Below are 18,960 nucleotides of genomic sequence, written 5' to 3'. Positions count from 1 at the left end.
CACATGTCTTGTCCTTCCATCGATCTTAATCTCTGCCATATCCCTGATTGTCTAATGACATGGGCATCATGGGACTTCCCCGGGAACTTAGCATTCAGGGACAGGATCTGGAGGGATGGCCCACAAACAACCATTACATTCAGAGAATGAAACAGTTTCCTGTTTCGAAAAATTTCTTCATTATGTCTTGGTGGTACAATAGCTACATGTGTGCCATCCACAACCCCAATAACGTGTGGGAAGCGACTACCACCTTCCTCAAATTGCCGCTTCACCACATCCAGGGCACCAACATCCAAAGGCATATAAATAAATTGCTTCACTCTCTTAAGGAAAGCCTGGCTGACACGCCGCAGGACCTTACTGAACTGGCCCTGCGACATGCCAACCAGATCTCCCACAACATGCTGGTATGAACCAGTGGCCGCAAAATGTAACACAGCAAGGAATTGTGTCAATGCTGGTATTGCTGTAGGATACCTAATGGATTGTTCTAGATCACTCTCTATTATGGAGAGAGTGTCTAGGATTAGATGAGGTGGCAGTCTGTATCTACGCAACACTACATCATCAGGCATCCCAAAAAAAAGGACACAGGTACGGAAAATTGGTGGCCTAGCACGCCTCCATTGCCTTGGATGATGAGGAGCCGGTTGGTGTTGGAGGGCTTGCGGCGGTTGGGGTGGGAGTGGTTCTGTGCTTTGGGGTGGGAGTGCTTCCGCACCAACATGGATAGACATCACCAACTTAAAAAGAAGGTAAGAATCATGACACCATAAAACAAACGTAAAAAAAACATTGTCATCCATATTCCAAAAAAAAGTGTATGGGTGTTAACTTACTGCTTGTGCGTACTCCATTTCTTATAAATTTCATTAGGATCCAAAAAAAATTTTTTTTTTTTTTTTTTTTTTAAATTAGCTAATTCTCCACAACATAGGTTCACATCACAAATTAAAAAAACAAAATGCAAAACAACACTACCCATTTAATGAATGCAACAATATATAGTATTGAAAATAAGTATGACTCATTTTATGAAAACAAATACAAAACAAAATGCAAAAAAACACAAAACACATATGCAACATTAAAACGGGTGGCCTTTATTTGCAAATACAGCAAAAATCAGCCATACTTTGACAAAAGAAAATGCTTTTAAAACTAAAAAATAAGACACCTACAAGAGACAGAAAAGGAGTCTAAGAGATCAGATAGACACTTGCAACAAACAGCAGGACACACTGAGATAGGCTACTTACCTGCTCAATATGTTAAGGCAGCCAATTGGGGAAGGAAACTAAAATGAAAATAGCCCACTTGGCCTACAAAATGTATGCAAAATAATAATCACAGAGACACCTACAAGAGACAGAAAAGGAGTCTAAGAGATCAGATAGACACTTGCAACAAACAGCAGGACACATTGAGCTAGGCTACTTACCTGCTCAATATGTTAAGGCAGCCAATTGGGGAAGGAAACTAAAATGAAAATAGCCCACTTGGCCCACAAAATGTATGCAAAATAATAATCACAGAGACACCTACAAGAGACAGAAAAGGAGTCTAATAAATAAAGTATCCAGTGTGAACAATAGAACAGACACACTGTAAAGTACAGGTAACAAAAATCTAACATATGCCATAAGAATCCATTTATATGTCAAACAGTTATCCACCAAAATAGTTATACCCTGTTTTAAAAAGTAGAAACTTCCATTGCACACCCATACATACTTGGTTTGGTAATTGCCTAATTTAGTAATACTAACAAAAGAAACTTAGCAAAAAATACGCACTACGCAACACAACATTAATAATTTTTTAAGCTAACAAACGCCCATCTGTCTGCAATATACTGAAAAAATAACTCACTCAGCAAAGTTGGAGCAAACACGACCACCTTCTCTGAAATAGCACAAAGCTGCTTCTGGCATCATACACCCACTCACACAGGCTGCAATCCAGACTGTTAAATAAGCAGTACAATCAGTCACAGAATTAGCATATTTTACACCTGTGTGAATTACCGCAATGGACACGCAGCTATAAATAGCTACACACCTGTGCAAACAGACATGCCACTAGCAACATGGCTACTCGTGAGCAGTTGGCAGCAGAGATGGACCGCGTGCAGCAGCAGATGTCCGCATTGACACAAAGGCGCCTAGCATTGTGTAGGCAGATGATGAAATCCGCAGAGGTGGATTCTGAAGTAGCAGGACCCAGTACTAGAGACATTCCAACTTCTGATACCCAGCAGTTAGGAGAGGATACCCTGCCAGACATACATACTGGGGTAACTGAGGGAGATTCAGCATTAGCCGCACAAACACAAACTACACAAGCAGCTAGTGAAGAGGAAGATGGTGAGGAGGAACAGGACCAAAGCTCACAGGCTACTTCAAAGAGAAAAAAAAGGCAGCCCACATTCACTAAGAGGGAGTTGCGTGTTTTGGTCACACAGGCCATGTCAAAAATACATCGAGGACCAAAAAACATGGGTGCTGCAACCAAAGATAGAATCTGGAGGGACATCACTCATTCTGTTAATGAAGTCGGCTCAATAGTCCGAACATCACAGGAAGTAGAAAGACGGTAAGTGTATATTGCCAGTCCATTATCTGTGCCAAGTATTCTTAAAAAGTTAGTTAGATGTGATGTTGCCTATAGCAACCAAATGCATAACATGTGTACTATATATTAAAGCAGGTATTCATTATTTTACTCTGCCTTGCCCCTATTTTTCCCCACATATGTAGTTGGGTCGACTTCAAATCCCGCCTGAAGGGCAAGAGGTCTGCGGAGTGGAATGCCTCGAGGGCAACAGGGGGAGGACCAGCTGCCACTGTGGAGTACACAGAACTTGAGGAGATGGCGATGGACTGTGTCAGTTACGAGGAGGGGGTAGGGGTGTCTCATATGGACACGGACCTGCCTGAAATACTGACGGCACATGACTTGCCAGGTAAGTTTATACACGTATTCATAAACAACTAATTAAGTGGTTCAAAAAGTCTCATGTTTAATTGAAAAAAATCTTTTTCCACTCATTCTTCTATTTCCTTTGAACATAACACAGCACAGGTGGGTGAGCAGGTAGAGTCAGAGGAGGGTTATGTGGCTGAGGTGGAGGGACCTAGTGACTCTGGCACTGTGGGACCACAAATCCCACCAATCCAGATTTCAACTGGACCCGGCCCCTACCCAACCCTCTGCTATCCCGGCCATCCTGTCTGAAATAGCAAGGTATGGTGAGAGCCTGAATGCGTTTCAAGACAGGATGATCCGGGAGGTTAGCCAGATACCTGTCCGGCTCACTGAGCACAGAACCAGTATGGAGCAAGGTGTAGCTCAACTCTGCCAAGGTCTGACAGAGATCAGGCAGGGCCAAGAGCAACTCGCCTCCTCCTTCAAAGACGTTGCAAATTCCATCTTGCAAGGGCTCCAGGACATCGCTGCCTCCCTTGCCCACAGTGGCAGAGAGCCAGCCACATCTGCTCCCTCCCCTCCCTCTGCCCAGGAAGAACATCCCACTGGGCAGGGCCCTCGAAGGTCGCTTCGCAGACCAAGCCAGGAAGAACATCATCAGGCGGGGGGGGGGAAAGAGAAAGTGATGTCTCTCCAGATGGGCAGCACCCATGTTTTTCATGTTGGCTCGATGTATTTTTTGTGTTGGCTTGTGTGGCCAGAATGGCAAACTCCCTCTTAGTGAAAAGATACATTTCTGTTTTGGTATATTGTAGCCTGTGAGCTTTTTTTCTTGTACACCAGAGCCATCTTCCTCTTCCTAGCGTGCTGTGTATTGTTGTGTTTGTGTGTTGGCTCCAGAATCTAACTCAGTTCCCCAAAAAAATATGTCTGGCTGGGTGTTCACACCATATTATTTATTAACATTAAAATTATTATTTTGTCAGAAGATGGAGTTTCGCTAGTACTGGGTTCTGCTATGTGATTTGTGTCAGTGGCATCTGCTTGCTGCTATGTCCATCTTTGCCTGTGATGCTCACCTGTAGCCATGTTGTTTGGACCAATGAATATATTTTTGCAGTAAAAAAAAGATATAAAACAATTATGTTTGTGTACTTTATTAAAGTTAATGCATTATGTAAAACTTAGCCCAGTAAAGTTTAGCATGGCATATAGACACTTGTGGAACAAGGGAACAATCCGATTATTCATACAAACATTGCATCTTTCAAAATGCAACAGGTATGCCTTGCACAACACTTTACTGGCCATATTAAAATAGTATTTACAACTAGGTTCTTGGGTTACTAGGGGCAACATGACATAATATTAAACATTGTCAGATATTCGAACCAAAGTTACACATTTAAAAAAAAAAAGAAAAAAGTGTATGCTGCATTATGTTGCTCATGATATTTGTGATATACAAAGGAATATTTTTATGTAGTTTAGATGTTGCTGATGTAGTTTTGAAGTTTTGTTAATTCCACTTGTTTGCATTTGGTAGTATTGTAGACAAAATTAAAACATGCATTTAACATCAATGTTTAGTTAATAACTAAAACTATTCATGCCTTATTTGGCAGCGTGTCAGATTTATAGGTGCTTACAATAAACATGTAATGTGTCCACACAATTGCTGTTTGCAGTATTTCAGCAGAGCAGTGTTTAGGAAGTAATTGGACAACAGATGAATGGGCTCTCAAATGAACTGCTAATTATTGCATACACACTTGTAACAGTACTTCGCAAATGCAGAGTAACTGCAGACCTACTCCTATGCTGCATCAAGATAGCGAACATTTGTTGTGTTAAGTTTACCATCGGAAACACATTTCTGCTCAAAACACGCCTACTGCTGGTTGCATACTCCCACACTAGACGCCCACTTTCACGCCCATGTCGTCAGATTGCGAAGCCGCGCCTCTGTCACGCCTTCGTCACTCCCTGTTTTCGGTGGTGTAGTAAGAGAGAAATTTCTGATAGTAATTTTGCACAGGCGTCGTATCGCTGCCTTTGCGCACGCGCTGTTCAGCACCCGCGCATGCGCAGTTTGCGGGTTTCCGCCGTTTGCGATGCGATGAACCGCTGCGAACAACTCGGAATGAGGCCAATATTCTTTTTTTTTTACACACTTATGGCTATCAGCCCAGCACCCACCACCCAGGGGTGCTGGGGACAGCCTCGGGCTTCACCTCTGGTCCTTGGGTGCCTGGAGGAGGACCCCTTGATTTAAGGGGTCCCCACTCTTCCAGGGAACCCCGGCCAGGGGTGACTAGTTGGGGTGGTAAGGCCACGGCCGCAGGGGCCTACATAAATGTGTCCCCGGCTGTGGCATTATGTTCCTGGCTAGTGGAGCCTGGTGCTTTTTTTAAAAATACGGGGGACCCCTACATCTTTTGTCCCCCTGTATTTTTGGAACCAGGATCGAACTAAGAGCCCGGTGCTGGTTGTCTAAATACGGGGAACCCCTGTCCAATTTTCCCCCCAGTATTTAAACAACCAGGACCATCTCAAAGAGTCAGAGGCTGGTTATACTTAGGAGCGGGGACCTCACGCATTTTTTTTTAACCCATTCAGACCCTTCTCCATTAAGTTAATGGAAGCCCTGGACAACAAAATTGCATTCATGTCCTCCGACCACTCCCTTCCCAGTCCCAAACACTAATTTTTATTTATTTTTTCTATAAAAATGTACAATATATCACAAGTATAATGAGCAAGCAGGCAACAGGTATTTGCGGTATCGGACTGAGATGCAAATTAGTGGCGGAGATCTGGGTCAGTTGATGGTGGGCGAGTTTGTAAGCTATTGGCGGTGGCAGCGGGCATCGGCTCAGAGGCAGTAGCGGGCATTGGCTCGGCGGCGGTAGGGGTCATCAGCAGGATTCGGCGGACATTATGGCTGTGGTGCCTCACCAGCCACTGACCTCACTGCACGCCACTGGTAGCTATGCCCCCTTTAGTAGTGCCGCTTACACACAAAAAAACAAACACAATATACTCACCTCAAGCCCCACTCCTGTGTCTGACCACTGACATCCTTCTTCCTTTCCGCCCACTCCTCCTCAGAACTATGGGAGAGACGTCATGACGTCTCACCCATAGCGCACACCGCACACTGCAAAAGCCGGAAGCCGGAGCTCAGGAGTGAGCTCCGGCTGCCGCTGTGAAGAGGAATCGGGGCTCCCGCTGGAAATAAAGTCTCAGCAGGCATCCTGCATCTCCCTGCGCTGACGTCTGACATTGTGGGTTAGGTGAGCCGGAGGAGGCGGAACTGGTTTCGTCTCCAAATGGAACTGACGGTGCGCAGTTCCACCCCGTTCCGGCTCACTTTAACCTCTGGTTATATCTGTGCCTGATCCATATGCTGCACAGCCTAGTGGCAGCTGCAGGGAAAAGTAAATTAATCCCCCCTTCCCCCCCCATAGAATGGGTTTTAACCTGTTTGAATAATTAGAACATCCAAATGTGAACTGTTTCATACAGATATGTGTATGGTGTGGTACATGGTAAGATTCTTAATATATTTTCTTTAAATTCTTTGTACATAGGATTATTTTGTATGAGTATCAATAATTAATAAGAATATTTTATCACTACTCACTATGGGCAGTACGGATGGTGTAATGGTTAGCATTACTGCCTTACAGCACGGAGGTCATGGGTTTGTTTCCCATCACAGCCCTAACTGTGTGGAGTTTGTATATTCTCCCCGTACATGCGTGGGTTTCCTCCGGGTACTCCAGTTTCCTCCGACAATCCAAAAATATACTGGTAGGTTAATTGGTTCCCAACAAAAATTAACCCTAGTGTGTAAGTTTGTGCATGTGGTAGGGAATATAGGGGGTAATTCAGACCTGATTGCTCGCTAGCATTTTTTGCAGCGCTGCGATCAGGTCAGAACTGCACATGCATATGCACTGCAATGCGCAGGCGCGTCGCATGGGTACACAGCGGATCGTTGCTGTGTGACGGGTTTTACGAAGAATCCATTCGCACAGCCGATCGCAAGGAGATTGACAGGAAGAAGACGTTTGTGGGTGGCATCAGACCGTTTTCAGGGAGTGGTTGGAAAAATGCGGGCGTGTCCAAGTGTTTGCAGGGCGGTTCTCTGACGTCAATTCCGTCCCTGGACAGGCTGAAGTGATCGCGGCGGCTAAGTAAGTTCTGGGCAACTCAGAAACTGCACAAAGTTTTTTTGTTCCCCTCGGCTGCACATGCGATCGCACACTTGCACAGCTAAAATACACTCCCCGTTGGGCGGCGACTATGCGAACGCTGAACTGCAAAAAAACACTAGCGAGTGATCAGATCTGAATTACCCCCATAGACTGTAAGCTTCACTGGATACAAACAAAGGAATTTGATATTTATTACAGCGCTCCCAAACAGAAGTAATTGGTGCAGCCTCCAAAGATAAAGATATCACCAATCTCTTAGATACAGAATTCAAAAATTGTCCTTGGAGATGGCTCTCCCTCCTGTTCTTAATGTTCCTCAGCAAAAGAAAAAATACACAACATAGTGTAATTTGTTTTTATACACAATTCCAACACCTGTGTTTAGATAATGGAAAGAGAAAAAGAGTGGGGACCAATCACCTGCTTAGTATCCCTCTTATTGCTCCAATTACCTTAAGAAAACCTCAAACTTAATCGAGGTAAAAGCGTTTTAGTTAAAATAAAAGGATAGATGTCCGCAACCATTAAGAAGTACGCCCCCTGTGGAGATATGATTATCTTCCTAATATCCCCAGAATGAGCATATACATCGTAAATTGTTCCCAAGGCAAACAGCAAGCAAACGAATCCCCTTTGTTAAATGGATCCACTTCAAGGACTCCCAAATTAATATGGAAAGAAACACATGTCGCATTGTGTGATATAGTTTTTAACGAATTTAATAAAACACACACTTTAAAAACATATAAAAGGGGAGAAACATCCAATGTGTGAGGGCACGCCTACCAGATGACTATTTGTCTGAGTGAGAGATCAGACTAGCGCATAAATTAGAGTCCCGGTTTTACTCCAAAGTAGGTAGTCCTCATTCCTCAGGCACAGGAAGTCAAATGCTTTCCATGTGGGGTCCTCCCTCCGGATGGCAACGCGTATCGGTTTCCCTTCATCAAGCCTCGGATTCGGGGATTTCTTCTGACAGCCTGAATAATCTGTAATTTGGGTGCCCTAACCAGGACTTTAGAAGCATTTTAGCTGCTATATGCAACTAAACTCTGTGTATTTAGGGGTAACAAGAGTGATAATGGGCATCGGGAACAATTGAATTGGATTTGCTAGAGAATATTTGGTTTATTGCTTAAATGATTGCGCCTACACAAAAACTATGGGGCTCCTAGTGACCTATCATTTAAGAAATTCAGGGGTCCTACTTCAATGTTTTTGTGTACCATCAGAATTTATGGTTTTGAGCTTCTCGCATGCCCCTTAAATGTCCATCTGTTATACCCATTTAGCATCAAGCTCCCCGCATGCCCCTAAAATGTCCATCTAATCCCCCACCATAGCATCCAGAGATCCCTTACCTGCATCTAAAATGCCCATCTAATCCCCCCACGTAGCATCAAGTAACAATATATGGTGCCCCAGAGTGCTTAAATTCCTATAACAGGCATCTGAACATATTATTAAGCCACAAGTAATTCCCTGCCTTCTTGGGTATGGCTCCAGTCTGCTCTGCCTGGCCTGGACATTATGACTGGCTGCAGCTACTTCTGCCTAAATTTACATCTGGCTTCAGGATCTCCGGCTGATCAGGGTGAGCTGTCCTTCCTATTTATTTATTGCTTCTAGAACCAGTAGTTTGTGCTTATAAACTCCCCTTTGCTGTGTGTCCCGTTGGTGGAACCAGCACTGGGGTGATGCACTGTTTCACCCTATTTACAAATTTTCCTACAAGTTTCTTTATTTGCTGTGACTTATTGTTTGATATCCCCGTTCCTGAAAGATGGGCAAAGTTTTGCAGGCCTTAGCGGCTGCATGCCTGGAAGGGTTTTCCCATAGTGCCCCTGCTAATACACCTGATCCTTTTTCCCCAGGCACTTCTTCCCAGCCTTGCCCCAGCTCTGGCATCGAGACTCTCCCTGAGGTCCCTGGTGTAACTATGTAACAACTGCTGCATGCAATAACCTCATCCAAAGAGGGTGCCTGGCAGGATTATGAGGGTATGCAGATGATCAGGGAGAGAATCAGTGAGGCCGTGTTAGAGTCACATTTGGTTGCATGCCAGCAGAAGCACAATGATAAGGAGGGACGACTTCACGGAAACAACATATGGTCGGTGGAGCTTCCTTATAAGGCAGAGGATGCCAAAACTGTGGAACTCCTGGAGCTCAGACTGGTGGATTGCTTTAGTCATGAGGAGTTCACTTCCCAGTAGAGATGAGCGGGTTCAGTTCTCCGAGAACCGAACCGCCCTGAACTTCACGTGGTTTACACGGGTCCGAGGCAGCCTCGGTTCTTCCCGCCTTACTCGCAAAACCCGAACGGGGGAAAACGTCATCATCCCGCTGTCGGATTCTCAGGAGATTCGGATTCCATATAAAGAGCAGCACGTCGCCGCCATTTTCACTCGTGCATTGTAGATTGAGCAGAGAGGACGTGGCTACGTTCTCTGAGTGAAAAGCTCAATATCAGCTCGATATCAGCTCAATATCTGTGCTCGTTATCAGTTCTGCATTGTGGTGACCAGTATACTACAGTACAATAGTCCATTGCTGCATCTTGCTGCTCTGTGTCAGTTCTAGTATCCTCATCAGTGATCAGTGTCTGTGCTCAGTAACAGTGCTGCATTGTGGTGACCAGTATATAATACTACAGTACAATAGTCCATTGCTGTATCTTGCTGCTCTGTGTCAGTTCTAGTATCCTCATCAGTGCTCAATATCTGTGCTCAGTATCAGTGCTGCATTGTGGTGACCAGTATATAATACTACAGTACAATAGTCCATTGCTGTATCTTGCTGCTCCGTGTCAGTTCTAGTATCCTCATCAGTGCTCAATATCTGTGCTCAATATCAGTGCTGCATTGTGGTGACCAGTATACTACAGTACAATAGTCCAGTGCTGTTCTCGCTGCCCAGTGTCAGTTCTAGTATCCTCATCAGTGCTCAGTATCACTACTCATTGTCTTGTGCTGCATTGTGGTGACCAGTATACTACAGTACAATAGACCAGTGCTGTATCTTGCTGCTCCGTGTCAGTTCTAGTATCCTCATCAGTGCTCAATATCTGTGCTCAGTATCAGTGCTGCATTGTGGTTACCAGTATATAATACTACAGTGCAATAGTCCATTGCTGTATCTTGCTGCTCCGTGTCAGTTCTAGTATCCTCATCAGTGATCAGTGTCTGTGCTCAGTAACAGTGCTGCATTGTGGTGACCAGTATATAATACTACAGTACAATAGTCCATTGCTGTATCTTGCTGCTCCGTGTCAGTTCTAGTATCCTCATCAGTGCTCAATATCTGTGCTCAGTATCAGTGCTGCATTGTGGTGACCAGTATACTCCAGTACAATAGTCCAGTGCTGTTCTCGCTGCCCAGTGTCAGTTCTAGTATCCTCATCAGTGCTCAGTATCACTACTCATTGTCTTGTGCTGCATTGTGGTGACCAGTATACTACAGTACAATAGTCCAGTGCTGTTCTTGCTGCCCAGTGTTAGTTCTAGTATCCTCATCAGTGCTCAGTATCGCTACTTGTCTTGTGCTGCATTGTAGTGACCAGTATACTACAGTACATTACTAAAAGTCCAGTGTCTTGTGCTGCATCTTGCTGCTGTAGGGAGCTGTGGTAGTGTCCTGTCACTGTACATAGGTCATCATCATTCCAGTCACAGTGGTATCTGGTATCTATCTAGTGGTATCTAATTCCAGACATTACTGTCGTCTAATTCCAGATATATTACTGGCATATAATTCCACACATTAAAAAATGGAGAACAAAAATTTGGAGGGTAAAATAGGGAAAGATCAAGATCCACTTCCACCTACTGCTGAAGCTGCTGCCACTAGTCATGGCAGAGATGATTCAATGCCATCAACGTCGTCTGCCTAGGCCGATGCCCAATGTCATAGTAGAGAGCATGTAAAATCCAAAAAACAAAAGTTCAGTAAAATTACCCAAAAATCTAAATTAAAAGTGTCTGAGGAGAAGCGTAAACTTGTCAATATGCCATTTACGACACAGGGTGGCAAGGAACGGCTGAGGCCCTGGCCTATGTTCATGGCTAGTGGTTCAGCTTCACATGAGGATGGAAGCACTCATCCTCCCGCTAGAAAAATGAAAAGAGTTAAGCTGGCAAAAGCACAGCAAAGAACTGTGCGTTCTTCTAAATTACAAATCCCCAAGGAGAGTCCAACTGTGTCGGCTTACGATGCCTGACCTTCCCAACACTGGACGGGAAGAGGTGGCTCCTTCCACCATTTGCACGCCCCCTGCAAGTGCTGGAAGGAGCACCCACAGTCCAATTCAATTTGAAGATGTCACTGTTGAAGTACACTAGGATGAGGATATGGGTGTTGCTGGCGCTGAGGAGGAAATTGACAAGGAGGATTCTGATGGTGAGGTGGTTTGTTTAAGTCAGGCACCTGGGGAGACACCTGTTGTCCATGGGATGAATAAGGCCATTGACATGCCTGGTCAAAATACAAAAAAAACACGTCTTCAGTGTGGAATTATTTCAACAGAAATGCAGACAACTGGTGTCAAGCCGTGTGTTGCCTTTGTCAAGCTGTAATAAGTAGGGGTAAGGACGTTAACCACCTAGGAACATCCTCCCTTATACGTCACCATTCATCAGAAGTCATTGACAAGTTCAAAAACTTTGGGTGACAGCTAAATCCCTTCTTCCTCTTGTACCCAAGCTCCTGCAAACCACCCCACCAACTCCCTCAGTGTCAATTTCCTCCTTAGACAGGAACACCAATAGTCCTGCAGGCCATGTCACTGGCAAGTCTGACAAGTCCTCTCCTAGCTGGGATTCCTCCGATGGATCCTTGAGTGTAACGCCTACTGCTGCTGGGAGTCGATCATCATCCCAGAGGGGAAGTCGGAAGACCACTTGTACTACTTCCAGTAAGCAATTGACTGTCCAACAGTCCTTTGCGAGGAAGATGAAATATCACAGCAGTCATCCTGTTGCAATGCGGATAACTCAAGCCTTGACAAATATGTTGGTGTTAGACGTGCGTCCGGTATCTGGCGTTAGTTCACAGGGACTTAGAGAATTGCTTGAGGTAGTGTGTCCCCGGTACCAAATACCATCTAGGTTCCACTTCTCTAGGCAGGCGATACAGAGAATGTACACAGACGTCAGAAAAAGAGTCACCAGTGTCCTAAAAAATGCAGTTGTACCCACTGTCCACTTAACCACGGACATGTGGACAAGTGGAGCAGGGCAGACTAAGGACTATATGACTGTGACAGCCCACTGGGTAGATGTATTGCCTCCCGTAGCAACAACAGCAGCAGCGGCACCAGTAGCAGCATCTCGCAAATGCCAACTCGTTCCTAGGCAGGCTACGCTTTGTATCACCGCTTTAGATAAGAGGCACACAGCTGACAACCTCTTACGGAAACTGAGGAACATCATCGCAGAATGGCTTACCCCAATTGGACTCTCCTGGGGATTTGTGACATCGGACAACGCCAGCAATATTGTGCGTGCATTACATCTGGGCAAATTCCAGCACGTCCCATGTTTTGCACATACATTGAATTTGGTGGTGCAGAATTATTTAAAAAACGACAGGGGCGTGCAAGAGATGCTGTCGGTGGCCCGAAGAATTGCGGGCCACTTTCGGCATTCAGCCACCGCGTGCCGAAGACTGGAGCACCAGCAAACACTCCTGATCCTTCCCTGCCATCATCTGAAGCAAGAGGTGGTAACGAGGTGGAATTCAACCCTCTATATGCTTCAGAGGATGGAGGAGCAGCAAAAGGCCATTCAAGCCTATACATCTGCCTACGATATAGGCAAAGGAGGAGGAATGCACCTGACTCAAGCGCAGTGGAGAATGATTTCAACGATGTGCAAGGTTCTGCAACCCTTTGAACTTGCCACACGTGAAGTCAGTTCAGACACTGCCAGCCTGAGTCAGGTCATTCCCCTCATCAGGCTTTTGCACAAGAAGCTGGAGAGATTGAAGGAGGAGCTAAAACAGAGCGATTCCGCTAGGCATGTGGGACTTGTGGATGGAGCCCTTAATTCGCTTAACCAGGATTCACGGGTGGTCAATCTGTTGAAATCAGAGCACTACATTTTGGCCACCGTGCTCGATCCTAGATTTAAAACCTATGTTGTATCTCTCTTTCCGGCAGACACAAGTCTGCAGAGGTTCAAAGACCTGCTGGTGAGAAAATTGTCAAGTCAAGCGGAACGTGACCCGTCAACAGCTCCTCCTTCACATTCTCCCGCAACTGGGGGTGCGAGGAAAAGGCTAAGAATTCCGAGCCCACCCGCTGGCGGTGATGCAGGGCAGTCTGGAGCGAGTGCTGACATCTGGTCCGGACTGAAGGACCTACCAACGATTACTGACATGTCGTCTACTGTCACTGCATATGATTCTGTCACCATTGAAAGAATGGTGGAGGATTATATGAGTGACCGCATCCAAGTAGGCACGTCAGACAGTCCGTACGTATACTGGCAGGAAAAAGAGGCAATTTGGAGGCCCTTGCAGAAACTGGCTTTATTTTACCTAAGTTGCCCCCCCTCCAGTGTGTACTCCGAAAGAGTGTTTAGTGCAGCCGCTCACCTTGTCAGCAATCGGCGTACGAGGTTACTTCCAGAAAATGTGGAGAAGATGATGTTCATCAAAATGAATTATAATCAATTCCTCCGTGGAGAGATTCACCAGCAATTGCCTCCAGAAAGTACACAGGGACCTGAGATGGTGGATTCCAGTGGGGATGAATTAATAATCTGTGAGGAGGGGGATGTACACAGTGAAAGGGGTGAGGAATCGGACGATGAGGAGGAGGTGGCCATCTTGCCTCTGTAGAGCCAGTATGTGCAAGTAGAGATTGATTGCTTCTTTTTTGGTGGGGGCCCAAACCAACCAGTCATTTCAGTCACAGTTGTGTGGCAGACCCTGTCGCTGAAATTATGGGTTTGTTAAAGTGTGCATGTCCTGTTTATACAACATAAGGGTGGGTGGGAGGGCCCAAGGACAATTCCATCTTGCACCTCTTTTTTCTTTCATTTTTCTTTGCATCGTGTGCTGTTTGGGGACTATTTTTTTGAAGTGCCATCCTGCCTGACACTGCAGTGCCACTCCTAGATGGGCCAGGTGTTTGTGTCGGCCACTTGTGTCGCTTAGCTTAGCCATCCAGCTACCTTGGTGCACCTCTTTTTTTCTTTGCATCATGTGCTGTTTGGGGACTATTTTTTTGAAGTGCCATCCTGTCTAACACTGCAGTGCCACTCCTAGATGGGCCAGGTGTTTGTGTCGGCCACTTGGGTCGCTTAGCTTAGTCACACAGCTACCTCATTGCGCCTCTTTTTTTCTTTGCATCATGTGCTGTTTGGGGACTATTTTTTTGAAGTGCCATCCTGTCTGACACTGCAGTGCCACTCCTAGATGGGCCAGGTGTTTGTGTCGGCCACTTGGGTCGCTTAACTTAGTCATCCAGCGACCTCGGTGAAAATTTTAGGACTAAAAATAATATTGTGAGGTGTGAGGTGTTCAGAATAGACTGAAAATGAGTGGAAATTATGGTTATTGAGGTTAATAATACTATGGGATCAAAATGACCCCCAAATTCTATGATTTAAGCTATTTTTGAGGGGTTTTTGTAAAAAAACACCCAAATCCAAAACACACCCGAATCCGACAAAAATTTTTCAGGGAGGTTTTGCCAAAACGCGTCCTAATCCAAAACACAGCTGCGGAACCGAATCCAAAACCAGTGCACATCATTAGAATATACACATTTTAAAAGTATCACACCCAGGATTAGAAACCACAACCTATTACACTGGAAGCAGACACCTTACTGATGAAGCTATTTGCTCCTGTGTAGGAAATATAAGAATTTTAACTATATGAAGATACTTCTCTGACAATTACACGTAACTTCATATAGTTAGAATTCTCATGCTTCCTCTACAGGAGTAAATAGCTCCATCAGTAAAGTGTCTGCTGTCAGTGTAACAGGTCATGGGTTCTAATCCTGGGTATGACTGCTAAGAAATGTGTGATTTAAAATAAAATACAATTAAATGTATAAATACAGTATATAAATTGTTTTCAGAACACTCCACACACACACACACACACACATATATATTGCACACATACATACATATATTTATCTTAATATAGGAAATAGGGGTGTAGTAGTGTATGCCGGCGACCAGCATACCGGCGCCGGCATACCGACAGCTGGGCGAGCGCAAATGGGTTCGCTGCGGGCACGGTGGCGCGCCACGCTATTTATTCTCCCTCCAGGGGGGTCGTGGATCCCCAACCCAAGAGGGAGAATAAATGTCGGGATTCCGGCGACGGGATGCTGGACGTCGGGAGCCCGGCCGCCGGCATACAGAAGACCACCCAGGAAATAGGGGGGCATCAATATTTATCTTGCCTCCGGGCGACTGTGATGAACTTACGCCACTGACTAGGAGAGTGCGGACCATACTGGGTGTCACCAAAATGCTGGCTTGTCTTCGGAGACAGGGAGCCGGGTGCTGCACTGTGACATTATCGTGCAGTGCCCAGCTCCTGTCCCTGAGAAGTGGAGCAGTCAGTGCAGGAAGAGGCTCTAGAAGCAGCCCTGCATCTCCGGGAATGCTGGGCACGACCATGAAGTGATGAAAACGGAGGTGTTCCATGATGCCATGCCCAAGTTTTCACCCCATGCACCATGGGAGGGCTATTTGGCGCACTGGGGGTCACTGACTCCAGTGATGCTACTGCTTCCACTTGTCCTCTTTAGAAGGTATAAAACAGTTAAAGGATAAAGAGGAGATGCAACTGAAGTATTCCTCATCAATACAGTTTTTGTAGAATATATTATAGAACTGGTTCTGGTCAGGCTTGCCAAAATGCGTTCAGTGTGAGGATGAGAATGCGATATTTGGGAAAAGGACACCACAGATCTGTCACCTCAATGGCTCCTAGTAGTCCCAGGATGATACAAATAAAAAGCGGTAAGCGAGCCTGTTGTGCCATGAGATGGGTGATAAACACTAAACTAAAAATGGTGACAGTGAAAGCACACTTTTCTCCAGACATGGCTGCCGACGCCCAATGACAGGCTTTGTCTGGGTTGTAAATTAGAGAGATTGATTTGACTTGTGATAATATACTGTCTTACTATACACAGACATGCAGCGGTCTAAAGCTGGGTGCTCTATGAGTGATATCGTCCGGGTTTTTCCTTGAACTCCCGGGCAAACTATAATAAGATTTTTAAACCTATCGGTAAATCTTTTTCTCCTAGTCCGTAGAGGATGCTGGGGACTCCATAAGGACCATGGGGTATAGACGGGCTCCGCAGGAGACATGGGCACTCTAAGACTTTAGATGGGTGTGAACTGGCTCCTCCCTCTATGCCCCTCCTCCAGACCTCCGTTAAAGAACTGTGCCCAGAGGAGACAGACAGTACGAGGAAAGGATTTTTGTTAATCTAAGGGTGAGATACACACCAGCCCACACCCTACACACCGTACAACATGGTATACACTAAACCAGTTAACAGCATGAACAAAACAGCATCAGCCAGAGACTGATCTCAACTGTAACATAACCCTTATGTAAGCAACAACTATATACAAGCCTTGCAGAATTTGTCCGCACTGGGACGGGCGTCCAGCATCCTCCACGGACTAGGAGAAAAAGATTTACCGGTAGGTTTAAAATCTTATTTTCTCTTACGTCCTAGAGGATGCTGGGGACTCCATAAGGACCATGGGGATTATACCAAAGCTCCAAACCGGGCGGGAGAGTGCGGATGACTCTGCAGCACCGACTGAGCAAACAGGAGGTCCTCATCAGCCAGGGTATCAAACTTGTAGAATTTAGCAAAAGTGTTTGAACCTGACCCAGTAGCTGCTCTGCACAGCTGTAATGCGGAGACGCCTCGGGCAGCCGCCCAAGAAGAGCCCATCTTCCTAGTGGAATGGGCCTTTACCGAATTTGGTAATGGCAATCCCGCCGTAGAATGAGCCTGCTGAATCGGGTTACAGATCCAGCGAGCAATAGTCTGCTTAGAAGCAGGAGCGCCAACCTTGTTGGCCGCATACAGGACAAACAGTGCCTCTGTTTTCCTAACTCGAGCCGTCCTGGCTACATAAATTTTTAAGGCCCTGACTACATCAAGGGACTTGGAATCCTCCAAGTCACCCGTAGCCACAGGTACCACAATAGGTTGGTTCACATGGAACGACGAAACCACCTTAGGCAGAAATTGAGGACGAGTTATCAACTCTGCTCGATCTACACGGAATATCAGATAGGGGCTCTTGTGAGACAAAGCCGCCAATTCGGACACCCGCCTCGCAGATGCCAAGGCCAACAACATGACCACTTTCCAAGTGAGACATTTTAACTCCACCGTTTGAAGAGGTTCAAACCAGTGTGATGAAGGAACCGTAACACCACGTTAAGGCCCCACGGTGCCACTGGGGGCACAAAAGGAGGTTGGATGTGCAGCACTCCCTTTACAAAAGTCTGGACTTCTGGGAGAGAAGCCAATTCCTTCTGAAAGAATATATTTAAGGCCGAAATCTGCACCTTAATGGAGCCTAACTTCAGGCCCATATCCACCTCTGTCTGTAGAAAATGGAGAAAACGACCCAGCTGAAAATCTTCCGTAGGAGCATTCTTGGCTTCACACCAAGAAACATATTTCCTCCAGATACGGTGATAATGCTTCGCCGTTACCTCCTTCCTAGCTTTGATAACAGTAGGGATGACTTCCCCCGGAATACCTTTCCTTGGTAGGATTTGGTGTTCAACCGCCATGCCGTCAAACGTAACCGCGGTAAGTCTTGGAACACACAGGGCCCCTGTTGCAACAGGTCCTCCCTGGGAGGAAGAGGCCACGGATCTTCTGTGATCATTTCCTGAAGATCTGAATACCAGGCCCTTCGAGGCCAATCTGGAACAATTAGAATTGTCTGCACTCTTGTTCGTCTTATGATTCTCAATATTTTCGAGATGAGTGGAAGTGGAGGGAACACATAGACCGACTGAAACACCCACGGTGTCACCAGGGCGTCCACCGCTACAGCCTGAGGATCCCTCGACCTGGAACAATACGTCTGAAGCTTTTTGTTGAGGCGTGACGCCATCATGTCAATTTGAAGGAAGTCCCCAACGACTTGTTACTTCTGCAAAGACTACTTGATGAAGCCCCCACTCTCCTGGATGGAGATCGTGTCTGCTGAGGAAGTATGCTTCCCAGTTGTCTACTCCCGGGAAGAAGACTGCTGACAGAGCGCTTACATGATTTTCCGCCCAGCGAAGAATCCTTGTGGCTTCTGCCATTGCTGCTCTGCTCCTTGTCCCACCTTGGCGGTTTACATGCGCCACAGCCGTGATATTGTCTGACTGAATCAGAATGGGTAGGTTGCGAAGAAGATTCTCCGCTTGCTGTAGGCCGTTGTATATGGCTCTTAATTCCAGCACATTGATGTGTAGACAAGCCCCCTGGCTTGACCATATTCCCTGAAAATGTTTTCCTTGTGTGACTGCTCCCCATCCTCGGAGGCTCGCGTCCGTGGTCACAAGAACCCAATCTTGAATGCCGAACCTGCGACCCTCTAGAAGGTGAGCACTCTGCAGCCACCACAGGAGAGATCCCTGGCCCTGGGGGACAGGCTTATCCTCCGATGCATTTGGAGATGGGACCATGACCACTTGTCCAGAAGGTCCCACTGAAAAGTTCTCGCATGGAATCTGCCAAACGGAATTGCCTCGTAGGCCGCCACCATCTTTCCCAATACTCGAGTGCATTGATGAAC

This window comes from Pseudophryne corroboree, chromosome 12 (genome assembly GCF_028390025.1).
Source record: "Pseudophryne corroboree isolate aPseCor3 chromosome 12, aPseCor3.hap2, whole genome shotgun sequence".
NCBI lineage: Eukaryota > Metazoa > Chordata > Amphibia > Anura > Myobatrachidae > Pseudophryne > Pseudophryne corroboree.
The sequence above is the reverse complement of the archived record's forward strand: the minus strand, read 5'-3'. Positions refer to the sequence as shown.